At 45.4% G+C, this 16,524-nt stretch overlaps 1 protein-coding gene across 1 annotated transcript in view; it reads right to left on the bottom strand.

Moving 5' to 3' along the window:
• Positions 1-16,524, bottom strand: part of LOC122173448 (deleted in malignant brain tumors 1 protein-like) — a 492,944-nt gene that overhangs the window by 163,736 nt on the left and 312,684 nt on the right. The gene's annotated exons all lie outside the window — the stretch shown is intronic.

Raw genomic sequence — 16,524 nt, 5'->3', positions numbered from 1 at the left:
AAAGTAAATATGATGAAAGTAGACGATCTGATGAACTCTGCTTGTGAAAGTGATGAATTCGAGAAAGCCTTTACCAAGTACGTGCATCACAGGAACCTGAGCATTATGTATATAGTTCAGAACCTATTTTGTCATGGAAAAAAGAATCACACGATTAACCTAAACACAAAGTACACGGTTCTGTTCAAAACCCCCAGGGATAAATTACAGATCGCTATGCTAGCTCAGCAATTTCATACAATGCATTCCATGTAAGATATCATATGAAAGGTTATGATCTGCTGAAACCCCTTGTTCTGTCGAAATACATATATAATTAATGTGTCTGAAGTTATGAGATACTCCACTGCTCGTTACCCAGTGACAACAAAGGAAGTGATCCACTCCCAGAAGGATGTTAAATGACCATTAATCAGCAGGGGAGTGGTAAACAAGGGATTTACAATGCTGTAAGAAGGCTGTACCATCATCACAGAGTGGGAGATTGCACAACTCTGTGACTCAGAAAAGACCCCCAGGACATGTCTGGATTAGTGTTTTCCAGGCACATGGACTGAGGATATAAAATAGAGGACAATGGCATCATGCTTTTACCTTTCTCCTCCCCCACCTACACTGGAAGCAGGAAGGATGCTGGGAAGACAAAGACTTGAACTGAGGAGACTAGTCCCAGGCTTAAAGGGGAAACCTGTGTAATAAAAACGGTAACCTACCTGCAACGTTCAGTGAAGTGACACAAACTACTTGATCCAAACACTGCCTGGTCTAATAAGGTTTAAGAGTTAGACTTTTGCACTTACCTTTTCTTTTCTTGGTTAACTCTTTCTGACCTTTTGTGCTTAGCACTTATAATTCCTTAAAATCTCTCTTTCTGCAGTTAATAAACCTGTTTTATATGTTTACCTAAAACAGTGTGTTTTTGTTGAAGTGCTTGGGAAATCTCAGCTCAGTTTACAAAGACTTGTGTGTATCCTCTCCACATCAAGGGAGGGGCAGACTAGGTAATAAACTTACACTGGTCAGGCTTCTGACCAGGGCAAGATGATATATTCCAGGGATGCAAGGCTGGGGGCTTGGGAAATTTGCTCGTGCCTTTCTCTGTGTAATTCTTGAGTGACTCAGGGAGCATTCACGCAATTTGATTGGGGGAGGGGAGGCGCTCCACATACTATTTTGCTGAGTGATAACAGTGTCTGATGGGGTTTGCTACTTGTCACTAGCAGAGCATTGTGAGAGACAGCCCAGGCTAGAGAATTAAGGGGGCACAGCGGTACCCCAGTTTCATGTTGTACCCCAGGGATCCCTTCCCAATGAGTTGTCCATCCTTTATCTCCATTCAATTTGACATGAACAGAGTCACCAGATTCTAGACATGGCTGTACTCAAACTGAATTACATCTGTTGTATAAATGCTTATGAGCTCTCTCAGCCTTTTTATCCAGTTTGACTCCCTTCTTCATGACTGGCCACTTTGGAGACAGATTCTTGTCCAAAGTTGGAACAGGAGTTCTGCATTCTCTTCCCATCAGGAGTTGTGTTGACCTAGAACCAGTGGCTGCTATTGGTATAGATCTGTACCTCAGAAGAGCAAGGAATGGATCTTCCTGTTGTAGGATTTTCCTGGCAACCTGCACAATTTTCTCAGCCTCTCTCTTTGCTTGTGGGTAATGTGGGCCACTAATAATATGATCAAAATCATATTTCATTCAGAATAACTTAAATTCTGCTGCAGTGACCTGTGGTCTGATGTCTATCACTAGTTCTTCTGAAATACCAAAGTGAGCAAAAGTGCCCTTCAGTTTCTCAATAATACTGTGGCATGTTATGTCTTTCAAGTACATTCTTTCTATATAGCTGGAAAAATAGTTCATAAGACCTGTGATGTCCTCTGAATTTGCATAAAACTGCAGCTACTATTTTCCAATGTCTCTCAGGTAGAGTGTTATTAAAGGATCTTTGTGTTGAGTTGATCTGTTAGTTCTGCCGTGTTCACATGCAGATAATTTAGTCTTTAATCTTTCTGTCCACATTGACTGGTTGGCATGTTTGTGGCATTTAGTTAATCCTTAATATCCTTCATTGATGAGGTTTAGGATTTCTCCTCTCATTTCATTTGGAATTATGATACTATTGCCTTTAACCATGAGTTCATTTGACTCCCTATATTGTCCAGGGTCAGCAAATTAGTCTCTTGTCATTTTCAGAGTGTCCTTTAGATATTGAGGCCTGCAGCCCCAATGTAACTTAGAATTTCCTGAAGTTGCATGTCTGTCCAGATTGCTGTTTGTAGCTGGTGTTGTCTTTTATCTTACACTAGTTTTTATGTGTCCACAGCATCCATGTACACATTTATGTCATCTTCGAGCTCACAGGTAACTGAGTATGATTCCAGGTGTGACAGAGTGTCTGCTACTACCAGATTTTCCCAGGAACATATTTATCAATTCGGTTAAATTGCACTAATCTTATCAAAAGACATTAGCATCTCAGAGGTACTTGATCCAGGTCTTTCCCATTGATGAGGATTACAAGCAGTTTATGGTCTGTTATCAGTGTAAATGAATCCAATCCACACTGATATCTGTAAAAGTTCTCACACGCCCATACACGTCCTAGGCACTCCTCTTCAATCTGTGCATGTCGTTTTTCTGCATCTATGAGGGCGCAAGAGCAAAATGCAACTGGCTTCCACTCAGAGCCATGTTGTTGCATAATACACAACCCAGACCAGAGCTGCTTGCATCTGCCTGGACCAGTGTGGGTTTTTTCACATCACAGTACTTGAGAACTGGAGCCATTTAAATAATTTATTTTATCTTTTTCAAGACAATTTCTTGATTTGGCCCCCATAGCTAAGATGTGTTGGACTTTAACAGTGGTAATTCAGTGGTTTTGTCATTGTAGAAAGGTCTTGTAGGTATCCACCAAGGTAATTTACCGTCCCCAGCACATGTCTCAGTTCTGTTACGTGTGTTGGTGCATTCAATTCTAAAATTGCTTTTACTGTCTCAGGGCTAGGACTGATTCCATCTTTGTTTAGTGTCTGTCCCCAAAACTTGATTTGGGATAGGCAGAAAGTTCATTTTTTCCTTGTTTAGCTTCAGTCAAGACTGAGTGATTAGGCTTTGGACTTCACTGAGGGCTTTGTTGTTCCCTCTGGGGAGGAAGTCATGAAGTGCTCTGAGGATATATTTTTCTCTCACAACTGCTTCATTACATTTTTTAAGATCACACAGATTCGTATTTTCCCATTTTGTCTTTCTAACTGGTACCATTGGGGAACACCATGCTGTTGGTTCGGAGTTCTTCTTGGTTATGTCAATCAGCTCCATTCTCTTTAACTCATTTTCCACTTTATGAAATAAGTGGATATGAATCCTATGAGGTGTATATACACTTATACATGTTCAGTATTGTTTTTGAAGGTTATTTGTACTGGATCTCCTTTCAAATGTCCAATATCACCAAATATTCCATCAAGTTCTTCCACCTTTCTCACTAGGTCCATCATGGCTGCCATGCTGCGGTTGAGAAGGCTGTTGGTCTGTGTTCCTTTCATAATATCTGAATTAACAACTTTGTTGTTGTTAAGGCTGGATCCCCACTTTGAACTCTAGGGTACAAATGTAGGGGCCTGCATGAAAAACTTTTAAGCTTAACTACCAGCTTAGCTTTGGTTTGGCTGCCACCATTTTAATGGATTTTCTTTCTGGGAAGCTTTGAAAAACCTTTACCAAGTCCCTGGTGAAAACAAATCCAAACCCCTTGGATCTTAAAACAAGGAGAAATTAACCATTCCCCCTTCTTTCTCCCACCAACTCCTGGTGAATTAAGATCCAAAACCCTTGGATTTTAAAACAAGGAAAAATTAATTAGGTTTTTAAAAAGAAGGCTTTAAATTAAAGAAAAAGGTAAAAATTATTTTTGTAAAATTAGTATGGAAATTAACCTTACAGGGTAATTAAACTTAAAGAGCTTAGAGGACTCCCCTCTAGTTTCAGGTTCAAAGTACAGCAAACAAAGATAAACACTTTAGTAAAAGGTACATTTACAAGTTGAGAAAACAAAGGAAAACTAACACGCCTTGCCTGGCTATTTACTTACAAGTTTGAAATAGGAGAGACTTGTTTAGAAAGATGTGGAGAACCTGGATTGATGTCTGGTCCCTCTCAGTCCCGAGAACGAACACACTCCCAAACAAAAGACACAAACAACAGCCTTCCCCCCCCCAAGATTTGAAAGTATCTTGTCCCCTTATTGGTCCTTTAGGTCAGATGCCAGCCAGGTTACCTGAGCTTCTTAACCCTTTACAGGGAAAAGGATTTTGGAGTCTCTGGCCAGGAGGGATTTTTATAATACTGTACACAGGACAGCTGTTACCCTTCCCTTTATAGTTATGACACGCCCCCCAAATTACAGATAGTGTTGGATGTTTGGTTTCACACTGGCTGTGATTTCTTCCTGGAGTTTTAGGAGAAAACAGAGTTAATAAGACACATGTACCTTTAGACATACTACTGATTATATAAAAACTAACAATATGTTTTATTTTAAGAACAATTGTTAATCAGTTAACTCTGGGAAACTTTTCCGGGAGAGTGCATTAGCCACTTTGTTAGAAGCTTTCGAAATGTGTTGTATTTTAAAATTAAAATTTTGGAGAGCTAAACTCCACCGAAGAAGTTTTTTGTTATTTCCCTTGCCGGTATGAAGCCACTGTAGCGCAGCATGGTCTGTTTGTAGTTGGAAACGCCGTCCCCAAACATATGGGCGTAGCTTTTTCAGCGCGTACACAATGGCATAGCATTCCTTTTCGCTGATTGACCAATGGCTTTCCCTCTCAGACAGTTTCTTACTGAGAAACACGACAGGATGGAATTTTTGATCCGGTCCTTCCTGCATTAAAACTGCTCCCACGCCTCGCTCGGACGCATCTGTGGTTACTTGGAACGGTTTGTCAAAGTCTGGGGCCCTTAGCACAGGGTCAGACATGAGTGTTGCCTTAAGCTGGTTAAAGGCCTTTTGACACTTATCAGTCCACTGAACTGCATTTGGCTGTTTTTTTCTGGTTAGGTCTGTCAGCGGGGCGGCGATTTGGCTGTAGTGGGGTACAAATCGCCTATAATATCCAGCCAAGCCTAAGAAGGATTGGACCTGTTTCTTAGACTTTGGAACCGGCCACTTTTGGATAGCATCCACTTTGGCCTGTAGGGGATTTATAGTTTCTTGACCCACCTGGTGCCCCAGGTAAGTCACTTTGTTTTGGCCTATTTGACACTTTTTAGCCTTAACAGTTAGTCCTGCCTGCTGGATGCGCTCGAAAACTTTTTCCAGGTGCTCCATGTGCTCTGCCCATGAATCAGAAAAAAATGGCCACATCATCGAGGTAGGCAACTGCAGATTCTCCCAATCCCGCTAGGAGACCATTTACAAGTCTTTGGAAGGTGGCGGGTGCATTTTGCAACCCGAAAGGGAGTACATTGAATTCATACACCCCTGCCTGGGTGACGAAGGCTGACCTTTCCTTAGCAGGTTCGTCTAGTGGTACTTGCCAGTACCCCTTGGTTAAGTCCAAAGTAGAGATGAATTGGGCATGTCCCAATTTCTCCAATAGCTCATCTGTGCGTGGCATTGGATAGTTGTCAGGACGAGTTACAGCATTTAGCTTACGGTAGTCCACGCAAAAGCGTATTTCCCCATCTGGTTTGGGAACTAGAACCACTGGAGATGCCCATGCACTCTTAGAGGGGCGGATTATACCCATCTGTAGCATGTCCTGGATCTCCCTTTGTATAGCAGTTTTGGCATGAGGTGACTCCCGGTAGGGTGGGGTTCTAATAGGGTGAGCATTACCTGTGTCAATGGAGTGGTATGCCCGTTCGGTCCATCCTGGAGTGGCTGAGAAAATTGGTGCAAAGCTTGTGCACAGCTCCTTGATCTGCTGTCGCTGCAGACGTTCAAGGGTCGTGGAGAGGTTCACCTCTTCCACCCCACCATCCTTTTTTCCTTCGTAGTAGACACCTTTAGGCCACTCCGCGTCATCTGTTTCCTGGGCTGTAAACTGGCAAATGTTTAATTCTCTGGAATAAAAGGGCTTAAGAGAATTAACATGGTATACCTTAGGCTTTATGTTGGAGGTGGGGGAGGCTAGGAGATAGTTAACAGCTCCTAGGCGCTCCTGGACCGTGAATGGTCCTTCCCACGACGCTTCCATTTTATGGGCCTGGAGCGCCTTTAAGACCATGACTTGGTCTCCTACTTTGAAGGACCGTTCTCTGGAATGTTTATCATACCAGGCCTTTTGCTCTTCCTGAGCATTCTTTAGGTTTTCTTTAGCAAGGGCTAAAGAGTGTCGGAGGGTGCTTTGTAGGTTGCTTACAAAGTCTAGAATGTTAGTTCCTGGAGAAGGCGTAAACCCCTCCCATTGCTGCTTCACCAACTGTAATGGCCCCTTAACCTCACGGCCATACACAAGTTCAAATGGTGAAAACCCTAAACTGGGATGTGGTACAGCCCTGTAGGCAAAAAGCAACTACTGCAACACGAGGTCCCAATCATTGGAGTGTTCATTTACAAATTTACGTATCATGGCCCCCAAAGTTCCATTAAACCTCTCCACCAGGCCATTGGTTTCATGGTGGTAAGGGGTGGCAACCAAGTGATTCACCCCATGAGCTTCCCACAGGTTTTCCATGGTGCCTGCCAGGAAATTAGTTCCCGAATCTGTAAGGATGTCGGAGGGCCAACCTACCCTGGCAAAAATGTCTGTTAATGCCTGGAACACACTTTTAGCCCTGGTGTTGCTTAAGGGTACTGCTTCCGGCCATCGGGTAGCAAAATCCATGAAAGTCAGTACGTACTGCTTTCCTCTGGGTGTCTTCTTTGGGAACGGACCCAGAATATCCACAGCTACGCGCTGAAATGGGACCTCAATTATGGGTAGTGGCTGGAGAGGGGCTTTAACCTGGTCTTGGGGCTTTCCCACTCGTTGGCACACCTCACAAGACCGGACATAATTAGCAACGTTCTTGCCCATTCCCTCCCAGTGGAAGGACTTCCCCAACCGGTCTTTGGTTCTGTTCACCCCAGAATGGCCACTGGGATGATCATGGGCTAAGCTCAAGAGCTTTACCCGATACTTAGTGGGAACTACCAACTGTCTTTGAGGATGCCAGTCTTCCTGGTGCCCACCAGAAAGAGTCTCCTTGTATAAAAGTCCTTGTTCTACAACAAACCGGGATCGGTTAGAAGAGCTGAGAGGCAGTGGGGTGCTCCGCGCCGCCGCCCAAGCTTTCTGAAGGCTGTCATCTGCTTCCTGGTCGGCCTGGAACTGTTCCCTTGATGCTGGAGACATCAATTCCTCCTTGGACTGTGGACTGGGGCTTGGTCCCTCTGGAAGCGATGCAGGTGCTGGGGCTGTTTCCATTGACTGTGAACCGCTGTCCGCTGGTGCACTATGTGGTATTTCAGGATCTGGCTGAGCCTCTTGGGTAGGGTTATCTGCTGCTTCCGCCAGGTTAGGCTCGCTGGTGCCCTCTGGCATTGGAGTTGTAGACGGGTTTGCAAGCGCTGGACTCTGTGCTGGCAATGGTTCTGGTGCTGTTTTCGTTGCCAGTTCCGGTTCTGGGACTGGCTTTGGCTGGGTCTCTGGGATTGGATCCACTACGGCTGTTGCAGTCGTTGGCAGGGGATCCAGTTCCACCGCCTTTGTCTGGGTCTCCGGTAACACAGACGGGGCCCCAGGAATAGGGATGGGGGTGAAAGCTTGCTTAGCCTGGCTGCGGGTGACTATTCCCACCCTCTTGGCTAGCTTCACATGGTTGGCAAAATCTTCCCCCAGCAGCATGGGAATGGGATAATTGTCATAGACTGCAAAAGTTCACATTCCTGACCAGCCCTTGTACTGGACATGCAACGTGGCTGTAGGCAAGGTTACAGACTGTGACACGAAGGGTTGAATTGTCACTGTAGCCTCTGGGTTGATGAGTTTGGGGTCCACTAGGGATTGGTGGATAGTTGACACTTGAGCCCCAGTGTCCCTCCAAGCGGTAACCTTCCTTCCGCCCACTCTCAAGGTTTCCCTTCGCTCCGAGGGTATGAGAGAGGCATCTGGGTTTGGGGATCTTTGGTGTGATTGGGGTGTAATGAACTGTAATCGGTTGGGGTTCTTGGGGCAGTGAGCCTTTATATGTCCCAGTTCATTACATTTAAAACATCGCCCTGCTAAGGTATCACCGGGACGATGTTGGTTGGTGGAGACTGGTGTGATGGGGTGAGAAGGCGTCTGGGGTTTCCCTTGGGAGGTGGGTGGGGCCTTGGGTTGTCCCCAGTGGTAAGGTTTTGTTTCGGCTTGCCCCTTCTGGTATTCGCTCCAACTGCTACTAGTTTTTTTCTTTTCTGCCACCTCCACCCATTGGGCTCCAATCTCCCCCGCCTCAGTTACAGTTTTTGGCTTCCTATCTAGGATGTACCTTTCTATTTCCTCAGGAACACCCTCTAAAAACTGCTCCATTTTTACTAGGGAAAGCAGATCTTCCAGAGATTGAACATTTGCTCCTGATACCCAGGCATCACAATTTTTGTCAATGTGGTAGGCATGACGGGTAAATGACACATCGTGTTTCCACTTTAGGGCTCTGAACTGCCGACGGGCATGCTCGGGTGTTAGCCCCATTCTGAGTCTGGCCTTGTTTTTAAAAGGTTCATAACTGTTCATGTGTTCCTTAGGCATTTCAGCCACCACCTCTGCTAAGGGTCCACTGAGCTGCGGCCTCAGCTCTACCATGTACTGGTCTGCAGCGATGCTGTATCCAAGGCAGGCCCTTTCAAAATTTTCTAAGAAGGCCTCAGTATCATCGCCTGCCTTGTAGGTGGGGAATTTTCTGGGATGGGAAGTGGTACCTGGAGGGGGGTTGTTAGCATTGGCTGGTGCATCCTGCTTAGCCTTTGCTACTTCCAGTTCATGCTTCCTTTCTTTTTCTCTCTCCTCCATCTCTTTTTCTTTCAGCTCCATCTCTCTCTTGTGGGCCTCCTCTTTGGCTTTTTCTTCTCTTTTTCTCTGCTCTGTCTCGAGTTTTGTTAATTGAAGCAGTCTCTGATGTTTTCTTTCATTTTCTTCTGCTTCTAGTTTGGCCAGTTCTATTTTTTTAGCTACTTCTTTGGTAGTCATTTTCCTGTTTTCTTGTGCTGGGTCACCCCCTCTGCAGTTGACTGAAACTGGGAAGCTCTCAGCTCTGGCTGATGCTGAGTTAACAGAGACTTTCTAACTAGCTACTCCCGAGGATGTAAAAAGAAAAAAAAAAAAAAATTCAGCTTGTAAAGTCCTTTTACCAGTCAAGTTTGCTAATTGAACCCTTCTCTTAACAAAGGACCTTGTTTAAAAAACTTAACACCTCTGCCTTCAGGCAAGGAGAGATAAGATATGCATCTATCTACTTCCAGCTCGGCTTTCCAAGCAGCTAGAAGAAAAAAAAAAATCTCACTGGCTTTTGGGTTTAAAATGATCCCACCGCTCTACCACCATGTCAAGGCTGGATCCCCACTTTGAACTTTAGGGTACAAATGTAGGGGCCTGCATGAAAAACTTCTAAGCTTAACTACCAGCTTAGCTCTGGTTCGGCTGCCACCATTTCAATTGATTCCCTTCCTGGGAAGCCTTGAAAAACCTTCACCAAATCCCTGGTGAAAACAAATCCAAACCCCTTGGATCTTAAAACAAGGAGAAATTAACCATTCCCCCTCCTTCCTCCCACCAACTCCTGGTGAATCAAGATCCAAAACCCTTGGATCTTAAAACAAGGAAAAATCAATCAGGTTCTTAAAAGGAAGGCTTTTAATTAAAGAAAAAGGTAAAAATTATCTTTGTAAAATCAGTATGGAAATTAACCTTACAGGGTAATCAAACTTAAAGAGCTTAGAGGACTCCCCTCTAGTTTCAGGTTCAAAGTACAGCAAACAAAGATAAACACTCTAGTAAAAGGTACATTTACAAGTTGAGAAAACAAAGGAAAACTAACACGCCTTGCCTGGCTATTTACTTACAAGTTTGAAATAGGAGAGACTTGTTTAGAAAGATGTGGAGAACCTGGATTGATGTCTGGTCCCTCTCAGTCCCGAGAATGAACACACTCCCAAACAAAAGACACAAACAACAGCCTTCCCCCCCCAAGATTTGAAAGTATCTTGTCCCCTTATTGGTCCTTTAGGTCAGATGCCAGCCAGGTTACCTGAGCTTCTTAACCCTTTACAGGGAAAAGGATTTTGGAGTCTCTGGCCAGGAGGGATTTTTATAATACTGTTCACAGGACAGCTGTTACCCTTCCCTTTATAGTTATGACAGTTGTCTGCAGTACAAAATTAGATTGACTTAAGTTAGGTCGACCTACAGCCACTGTAGTAATTAAATCGGCTGTTGGTGTCTACACTACCCTCCTTTTGCCAGTGATGTGTGTGCTCACCTGAAGCGCTTGCACTAAGTGAAGTGGGGCATTGTGGGGCACTGACAGCTGTAGTGTGGAGCACTGTCAGCCACAGAGCTCACAGATGGAGCTCCCTCCCACTCCCCCGCACTGTCCTTAGGCTGACAACCCAAGCTGTGAGCCAAGCACAAGGTTCAATTTTACAGAAGGGAGCCTACCGGCAGTTAAACTGACATTCTTGTCAGTTTCATAGCTGCTATTAGCTCACATTTCATATCCAGCTCCAGTTGACAGCCCCTGTGGGGTTCACAGCTGGAGCCCCCGCCTTGCCCCAGGTGCAGTGTTCAGAGATGGAGGTCGGGGAACTCACCTCACAGACATGAGAATCAGGTTCTAGCCCCCACTCTATGTGATGTGGAGAAGGTATTTGAATTCAGATTTCCTGCACTACAGAAGAGTGTGCTGGTGTGAATTTTTCTCACTTTGAAGCTGTCAGAGATAGAACACGCACCTAGAGCCAAATTACCGGGGTTTCACAGTTCTATTTACAGCTGTATGTTTTTATGAGTGCACAGATGTGATTTTCAGCTGCTATCATCTCTTATAAGGATGTTGATGTAAGAGATGGAGCTAATAGCGGAGTTTACACAGAGGGGAGGAAGGAGCGACATTTCCTGAGGAGAAATGAGTGGTGGGAGAGAAACCACTTGCTTCCTCACTCAGGCCCTGAGGGAATATGAGACTTGTGTAGATGAGGTTCTGTGGTTCAGTATGAGTTTTACAAGGATTAATCTCTGTATCTCACATAAGAGAATGTTGGGACCCTTTTTTTCAACACACACCTGAGACAAATCTCTCTGGATCAGGGTGGGTGTTTGCGCGTGCATGTGTGTGCACTTTCCTATATGCACCAAAGAGTCTGTTACAAAAGCTTCCTCTGCTAGGAAGAAATATACTAACTCCTGCGAGAGGCAAGCATAGCAAGGGAGAGCTGATCGAATAATTTTAAAATAAAAAAAAGTATTCATCATAATTGCTGATTTGAAGACAGCAAATTTCAAAGAAATTTCCTTTTTGTGAAACAATTTCAAATAAAAACATGATGGCTTTTTAATATTTCATTTTCAAATATCTAATATTTTTAATTTCACACACTAATTAATAGGCAGCAGGTTTAAAAACAAAAGGAAGTACTTCTTCACCCCATTCAAAGTCAACCTGTGGAACATGTTGCCAGGGGGTGTTTTAAAGGCCAAAATTATAATGGGGTTCAAAAAAGAATTAGATAAGTTCCTGGAGGATAGGTCCATCAATGGCTATTAGCCAAGATGGTCAGGGATGGAATCATAGAAGATTAGGGTTGGAAGAGACCTCAAGAGGTCATCTAGTCCAATCCCCTGCTCAAAGCAGGACCCATCCCAACTAAATCATCCCAGCCAGGGCTTTGTCAAGCCAGGCCTTAAAAACAGCTAAGGACAGAGATTCCGCCACCTCCCTAGGTAACCCATTCCAGTGCTTCACCACCCTCCTGGTGAAATAATTTTTCCTTTTATCCAACCTGGACCTCCCCCACTGCAACTTGAGACCATTGCTCCTTGTTCTGTCATCTACCACCACTGAGAGCAGCCTAGCTCCATCCTCTTTGGAAGCCGTTTCAGGTAGTTAAAGGCTGCTATCGAATCCCGCCTCACTCTTCTCTTCTGCAGACTAAATAAGCCCAGTTCCCTCAGCCTATCCTCATAAATCATGTGCCCCAGCCCCCTAATCATTTTTGTTGCCCTCTGTTGGACTGTCTCCAATTTGTTCACACCCTTTCTGTAGTGGAGGGACCAAAACTGGACACAACACTCCAGATGTGGCCTCACCAGTGCCGAATAGAGGGGAATAATCACTTCCCTCAATCTGCTGACAATGCTCCTACTAATGCAACCCAATATGCCGTTAACCATCTTGGCAACAAGGGCACCCTGTTGACTCATATCCAGCTTCTCGTCTACTGTAATACCCAATACCTTTTCTGCAGAACTGCCGCTTAACCAGTCCATCTCCATCCAGGATCAGTCTGCACCACAAATGAGGAAATGTTCTTCTCCAGAGCATGAATAGCCTGTGCAGACCATTCTGATTTACCTGTTCCATTGTAATTACTTAATTACATCGAGGAGAGAGAGGGTAGCGAAGAGCCCCCTGGAGCGACAGGCCAGGAGAGGAGCCTCTTAATACAGTGCCTGGTTCCTACGGTGCTGGGTGCTCTATAAACACCTAGAGACAGAAAGGGTGTTGCCATGAAGCACAGTAAGTTCCATGTAGGGTGAGGGATCTAATGTTCCAGGTGTTTGACTAGGACTATAGTATAAATTCTTGGACCCTGTTAACTGGGAGCCATTGAATACAAATCACATTTGGGGAGAGGTCCTACTATCAGGAACAGGCAACATGTCTCTCAGAAGGAGGAAATGCTTCAGGGGACTCAGGCGCCACAGGGTTGTGGTTGGAGTAGGGTGACCATATTTCCCGAAGGGAAAACAGGACACTGCAAGGGCTGGCCCAAGCTACTTCCCTGAGCCACTCTCCCCGTGCAGGACAGGGGCCATGGCTCACTCAAGCCCTGCCTGCCCAACGCACAAGGCTGTTGCTGCTTGCTTAAGTCCTTCCTGCCCCCCGTGCGAGGCTGGAGAGAACCCAGTGTACTTACATTGGATACTGCAATGTGGCAACTGCCATGTAAATAATTCATTGGTCATATGCATGTTGTGGTTTGTATTCAGCCCTATAACAACAGGGTGGTTAAAGGGGGGCAAGGAGCAAATGTGGATGATCCCCATTATAAAACACCACTAACACTGTACTCAGCTATCTAGTGTATATGTGCACTGCAGGGCATAGTTGGATGGAATAAGAAGTGCTTAGTTGTAGGCGCTATACTGCTAACAACTAGTGGAGAATCTCCTTTAGCTCCAGTCATTGAGGCCTGGGGTTTTGGGGTAGGAGAAGCCAAGTCCAATGCACACAGTCACAGTGCAGCCCTGAGGGGCCATGCAGTGCAGCAGAGTGACAACAGGGAAGTCCTTGGGTGCCACAGATTTGTTGCAATATTTATAATCCAGTAACCCTGTTTTAAATCCCTATTCACCCCCATTTCCCAGTTGGCTGGTTCTTGTCATTCAGGGAGCTGGGGCAATGGTGGGACGCAACTAGTCTGAAAGGAGAAGCTCAAACTTTGCAGCAAGGGTGCTGTGCAGGACGCATTCACTGTCCGCAGAGAGACTGAAACCAGAGATCTTTTTGGGCACAAGTATATTGTATCTCAGGATTGTGTAGAACAAAGGGAAAATAATCCTGACAATAAAACCCCAGGCACTCCCATCCTGCATTTAACACTGTGGCAGTTCTCAAACACCTTTTGGCTAGACCTGCCTCTACCCTCTATTTTCCACTTTATTAATTCAGATTCACTTATGACTCAAAAACAACAGCACAGCGACTTCTCTAGGCAGATGCTTGTATCTGCAATGGAGACACAATCCATTGCTATTAATGCACCGGAGAAACCTCACTGCCTGGGAAAGAAGAAAACCATAGAACTCAAGAGGATGCAATTGTCACAGATCTCAACTGGAAATGCATCTACTTTTCTGATCAGGATGATTGAAAAGGATGTTGCCATCATGGAGACAACTTAGAATGGAGTCTAATGTCTTGCTCTGGACGGAGAGCAGTGGGAAAAATGCTTTGCTTCATGTGCCACTAGGCGAGTCTAAAGCTAAAGCTAAGAGATGCTAACGCTGAAAAACAAAGCTATGTCTCTGAGTGCAGAATTGGACTGAAGAGTCTTAGGACAAAGAGTTCCTTCAGAACAGTGAGGGAAACACAGGAACACGATACGTGAAGGAATGAAGGTGTGAATAAAGAATGAAACAAAAAACCTAAAAGAATGAAACAAAACAAAAGAAACAAAGAAAGAATGAATGAAAAAAAAACAAAAAAGAGGCATTTACAAGAATGGTTCATTACTGGGTGGAGCTGCCCACACTGAGGGACAGTGGGCTGGGGATCTCTGAGCTGCACATAGACACAGCCTTTGCTATTCACATACAGGGAACATCAGGCAGGGCAGTTGGCTGGAGCAGCAGGCGGTTCTTGCTGTCCACTTGCAAGCTCCTTTTGAAGGATTTGCTGGAGTGGATTTTGATGGCGTTTTAGTTGTCCTTGGTCCTTAGTGTGGATGTGAAATTAGAGGCAGTGCAGTATAACATGCATACACAGGATTTAATCAGAGAGTCCTAGGTACCAGTTCACACCCAAGGGTTTGTTTTACGTGGCTGTATCTGAGCATATCATGTTAGCTGTGGGCTGAGGGAGAGGCTGCAAATTCCCTCCCTTTGCTGCCCTCCCTGCTGGTTCTAGTCTCAGCAGTACAGAATTTGGAGAGATGCCCTTACCTTTTGTGCAGATGAGGGAGCTCTGGGTCACCTCCTTTTCCATGTGTTCAGGCTGCTCAGCATAGAAGGGAGGAGACCCAAGCAGATGTGACTTCATGAAATGCTAAGCATGGTGTTCTGGTCTACCCTGGCCTTCGTACTCCCTATAGGGAATGGGGGGCTACAGTAACCTGCAGATTACACGCATAGCAAGTGGTGTTATGGTGGGGGAGGGGACTAGAAGAACTGGCTGTGAGGAACATCTGCCCATAGCTTAGCAGGCAGGGGTCAGGCATGCCCATTCTTCTGAGGCTAACCCCCCACTGCTCTGTGACTGGAGCCTGGAAGGTCCCCAATAGATCATGTTTGTCACATTTACCAAGCACTGGGTCTTCTGAGGAGAAGGAGTCTTATTTGGTGTCCACCTTAGCTTCATTGCCAGCTTTCCTCATCCCCAGCACAAGTAGGAAAAACCCTAACTAGCTTCCAGCAATGATTAGATGAGACAGAAAGTATGTTCCCTCCTATCAGGGGGTCAGGACTTTCTACCATATCTCAACCAACAGGGGCTTGATTGGCGTGTCCTTCCGTCCTATCTCCAGCTCCCAGGACGTCCCCTTCCCACAGGCTCCAGTGTTTGGCTTCGTCTTGGCACTAACTGTGAAATTCACGATACCTGAGATATAATTGCCCATGTACCAAACCAGAGAGAGAGAGGATTAAATCCTGAGTGACTCAAAGTAGTGCTGGCTTCATGCTAAACTGATCAGAATGAGCCCCAGCAGAGAGATTTTCATCCACAGGGCGCTGCACAGACATTACCCGTCCTCGTCATGTGAGGTAGGGAATCTGAGCTCTTCAGCCAAGCAGGCAACGTGGGATTTCTCCAGTGTAAGGGAAATCCCCAAAGAACCAACAGCTGCCACAGGGGCTTCCTTCAGCCTGTGCCACCTCTGCCTCACCTGCATACTGGGGGAGCTCTTGTAGAACCCAGCTTTGCAGCACTCGGGCATTGTGTACGCTCTCTAAGTCTCAGAATCCTCCCCTCCTGCATTTTCTTACATTTAAAGAGGCAGCACTCAGAAAACAGCCCCCAAGCTGCATTCTCCACAATAAGTATGTCTTGAAAAATCCAACTGCAGACCCTAAGGGGAACTGACCTGACCTTCCACCCAAACTCACACCTAGCCTTCCTGCCAGTTCAGAAATATCTGGATAGCCATTTTCATTCTTGCTTGCCTCTATACCAGGCTCCAGCGAGCACTGGAAGTGGTAATGCCTAAATGCCATGAGACCAGCTCATCAGAAGCAAAGAGTACTTTAAATCTGCTGGCAAACCATGCAGATCTTAGTGCTCCCACGCACAGGGCTGTTCCACAGTGTGCTGTTCCCTGATCTCCCCTGCTTCAGAAGCCATGGTACCAAAGCTGTAGGATGGGCATTAATGCTGACTGTCTTAGCATTCTCTTGCAGGTTTGCTGGGGCTGTTCTTCAACTTGGCCCCCCTCTCCCATCCAATGGTTGGTCTTTAGCCCAAACTTGTGGAGCCCCATGTGCACAATGCTCATGTTATAAGGCATCCAGGGGCTTAGAGAAAGGGAGGGCTGCTCATTTGACATTGTGAAATGACCTAAGTTGAGCTGTTTTCACCCCATCTGCGTTTAGAAGCTGGGTTAGGAAGATGA

The sequence above is a fragment of the Chrysemys picta genome, unplaced genomic scaffold, assembly GCF_011386835.1.
Source record: "Chrysemys picta bellii isolate R12L10 unplaced genomic scaffold, ASM1138683v2 scaf1, whole genome shotgun sequence".
NCBI lineage: Eukaryota > Metazoa > Chordata > Testudines > Emydidae > Chrysemys > Chrysemys picta.
Note: the sequence above shows the minus strand (reverse complement) of the source record. Positions and strands in the feature narration are given on the sequence as shown.